Source organism: Pinus tabuliformis, chromosome 3_2 (genome assembly GCF_031772625.1).
Source record: "Pinus tabuliformis cultivar Carrire ecotype Pingquan chromosome 3_2, CPIR1, whole genome shotgun sequence".
Taxonomy (NCBI): domain Eukaryota; kingdom Viridiplantae; phylum Streptophyta; class Pinopsida; order Pinales; family Pinaceae; genus Pinus; species Pinus tabuliformis.
Window position 1 is genome coordinate 1,064,276,126 of NC_142302.1, and position 4,387 is coordinate 1,064,280,512.

A 4,387-nucleotide genomic window follows, 5' to 3' on the forward strand; every position below is an offset into this window, starting at 1 on the left:
TTTTCTATTTCTGCGAAGAACATGGGATAAGAAGAGAATTCTCTACAGCAAGAACTCCTCAGCAAAATGGAGTTGTGGAAAGAATGAACAGAACAGTCCAACAAATGGCTCGTGCTATGCTTGATGAGTCAGGAACTCCCGCAACTTTCCGGGGTGAAGCTGCACATGCTGCAGTTGTTATTCTCAACAAAACAAATGTCCGGGTGAACAGCACTCAAACTCCTCATGAGCTCTGGAGTGGTAGGACTCCTTCGGTAAAGCACTTCAAAATCTTTGGGAGCAAATGCTATATCAAGAATACTGATGAGCAGCTTGGCAAACTTGAACCTAGAGCAGATGAAGGCATTCTTCTTGGTTACTCTCCACATAGCAAAGCATACAAATGCTACAATAAAAAGACTTGGCAGAATTGTTGACAGCATTGATGTAGTGGTTGATGAGAAGGGATACATTCCTAGGCAAGTACATCATGAAGACATCGAAGAAGATGAAGGCTACCCCCAACGACAGAATGATGAAGAAGAAGAACCTCAAGAAGAAACTCAAGAAGAACCAGAGGAGCAAACAAGAATAGAAGAAAAGACTCCATCCAGATATGTCCAGAAGAATCATCCAGAATCTCAGATTATGGGGCAGAAAGAAGCAGGTGTACAAACAAGAAGAACAATTGCAGAAGCTTCAAGCTATTTGGCATTACTCTCCTCTACTGAACCACAAAATGTAAAAGAGGCATGCAAAGATTAATGTTGGGTGAAGGCAATGGATGAAGAACTTGAGCAGATCGAAAAGAACAACACTTGGGAGCTGGTTCCTAGCCCAAAGGATAAGAATGTTATCGAAACAAAATGGGTCTTCAAAAATAAATTGAATGAAAATGGGGAAGTAATTAGAAACAAAGCCAGAATTGTTTGTAAAGGGCATGTGCAGCAAGAAGGAATAGACTTTGAAGAAACCTTTGCTCCTGTTGCAAGACTTGAGGCCATCCGAATGTTCCTTGCTCTCTCAAGTTTTCAAAACTTCAAAGTATTTCAAATGGACGTGAAATCAGCCTTTCTGAATGGAGACTTGGAAGAAGAAGTATACATTGAACAGCCAGATGGGTTCATTCTTGGAAATGATCCAAATCTTGTATGCAGATTGAAAAAGGCTCTCTATGGTCTCAAACAAGCTCCAAGGGCTTGGTACTACCGTTTGGACAAATATCTTCATCAACAAGGCTTTTCAAAAGGATCAGCAGATAGCAATCTTTATATAAAAGTTGAAAATGACAAATTGCTAATACTTGTTGTGTATGTAGATGACATTATTTTTGGGAGCAATGAAGAAGCTATGAGTCAAAGCTTTGCCTTGGTCATGCAGAAAGAATTTGAAATGTCCTTGCTAGGAGAACTGACATATTTCCTTGGTTTGCAAATCCAACAAAAAGAAGGAGGAATCTTTTTATCTCAAACCAAGTATCTCAAACAGATTTTGAAGAAATATGGTATGGAAGATGCAAAACCAGTATGTACACCCATGGTCACAGGATGTAGCCTCAGTGCAAATGATGAATCTGCAGCAGTACATCAACCAACCTACAGATCTATGATTGGAAGTTTACTTTATTTGACAGGTACCCGACCGCACATCATGCATGCAGTTGGAATAGTTGGAAGATTTCAGGCAAATCCGAAGGAGACTCATCTTCAAGCAGTGAAGAGAATTTTCAAATATCTTCAAGGGACTCAAAATTATGGCTTATGGTATCCTAGAGATACAGATCTTACACTTCATGCTTATACAGATGCAGATTGGGCCGGAAGCGTGGATGACAGGAAAAGCACAAGTGGTGGTGCGTTCTTTATGGGTTCCAGACTGGTATCTTGGTTCAGCAAGAAACAGATTTCGATTGCCTTGTCTACAGCTGAAGCGGAATATGTTGCTACTGCATCTTGTTGCACCCAACTCCTTTGGATGATGCAGACTTTGCAGGATTTTCAAATCACTTGTACACCACCAATCCCCATCTTATGTGATAACACAAGTGCAATCAGCATCTCAAAGAATCCTGTTATGCATTCAAAAACCAAGCACATACCAATCAAGTATCATTTTCTCCGGGAACAAGTGCTTGAACAGAAGATCAAGTTGGAGTATGTTCCTTCTAAGGAACAAGTTGCTGATATTCTCACCGAAGCATTGCCCAGGGACACTTTTGAATACCTCAGGCAAAAGCTGGGGGTTGTTGATGCATCATCTTATTGCTAAACCTCTTTCGATTGATGGTACAGGTTCAGGGGGAGCATATAATGCATTGTTGGCATTATGGAGGATGTGCAGAAGGAGATCTTGGAAGTAGCTGCAATATGTCTCTATCTCTTTCATGGTGGATTATGGTTCTTCGTTGCAGATCTGGTTCATATTCAGGGGGAGCATGTTCTTAGGGGGAGCATAACCCTTTGCCCTTGATGTCAAAGGGGAAGAATGAAGCTGAAGTTTTGAGGTTGCCATCAAGTCCAAAGGGGGAGATTGTTGGCATTATGGCTAAAGTGTTGTCCTTGATGGCAACCCATTCAGGTGATAGATCACAGTACTTCAAGTCAACAGCAGAGATTGATGATCAGCTATCAAATATTGAAGAAAATAAGGGGTACGCAGGTACACCTTACATAAGGTGTGTACACGCAGGTCGGAGTTACATAGAGTGCGTACATACCCGCAGGTCAGCCGTTCAGGAGGTGCGTACCCCCAGTGCACACATTTCAAGGCAAAGAAATTCACATGTGGGGTTTTCTTATGTTTTACTCTTGGTATTTAGCCGACAGTATTGGGTTATTATGGTGTCGGCTCGTGGCATTGATCCATGTTTTAAGGAAGAGCTTTCCTATATAAAGCAAAGGAGACCATTTGGCTTGAGTATGTTTTTGGTTGAATATCTTATGAGGGCTAGATCTGAAATATTATGATCTCTTGGGAGTATGTCTAGATCTAAATAAGGCGAATCTACTGATGGATTGAGATCTCTTCGGCGCATGTTCATATCTGTAGATCTGACTGTCTGGGTTATTTCTGAAGTCTTGAAATCATCTATGCCCGAAGGTACGCAGGTACAGTGAAAGAAAAGTGCATACGCACGCAGGAAAGAAGCGTTTCAGGTGCGCTGGTACGCAGGCACAGAAGGGTTGCAGGTGTGGAGGTATGCAGGCACAGAAGGGTTGAAGGTGCAGAGGTACGCAGGCACAGAAGGGCTGCAGGTGCGTACATACGCAGGCACAGAAGGGTTGCAGGTGCGTACATACGCAGGCACAGAAGAGTTGCAGGTGCGGAGGTCCGCAAGCAGTTCAATGGACTCAGAGCGAGGTACGCAGGCGAACAGTTGAGCAGGGTGCGTACTATAAGCAGGCGAGCAGTTGAGCAGGGTGCGTACTGTAAGCAGGCGAGCAGTTGAGCAGGGTGCGTACTGTAAGCAGGCAAGCAGTTGAGCAGGGTGCTTACTGTAAGCAGGCAAGCAGTTGAGCAGGGTGCTTACGTAAGTAGGTGAGCAGTTGAGCAGGGTGCTTACTTCTCTTAAGATCTTTGTTTATCATTGTTGTGTTTTGGGTTTGGTTCTATTATTGTTGATCTGGTTACTACAGTTGACTGGGTGATTTTCTTATACTTTATGATCATTTGATGCTTATGGATCCAGTTTGAAAATTTATGAAAAGTGGTCCTTGTAAGAAAAGAAGTAGGGGGTTGTAGCTCCCTTCCAGGAGAGACTGGAAAACGAGAGAGAGTTGTAGCTCTCTGCAGGTTGCAGCCTGCGTACTGGTAAAGGACTGCACCAGTACAAAACCATTGTAAAAGGAGTTTCTAATTTGAAAGAAGATAGAGACATATTGCAGCAGGTGGTTTTCACCCACATTGGGTTTCCACCTTACATCTTGTGTTCTTTGGTGTGACTATCTGTTTTCTTTGTTCATGCTCATTATTTTATGGTACTGACATGCAAAACTAATTCAAAGAACAAATAAGGAAGATTTATTAAAAGAGTTAGATAATACTGATTCACCCCCCCTCTCAGTATTATTTCCAACATTTGGAGGGTCGACTCATATGACATGCAATAAGGACTGGTACAAAAACATGAAGGAAATAAGAAATGGTGGAAACATTTACCTTGGAGATGAACGTGCATATAATGTCATGGTATATGGCAATGTACCTGTGACTTTACCAAATGGTAGCATCGGGGTCATCCATAATGTTATGTATGTGCTTGGGATCAACAAAAAATTGATCTCTATGTCTACAACTACAAATCATAGCTTGAAGGTTGAATTCTTAAAAATTCATTGTATAGTGAAATATTTGTTGGATCACTACAAACCTGTTGCATTAGGAATCAGAGCTGGAGGCATGTACAAGC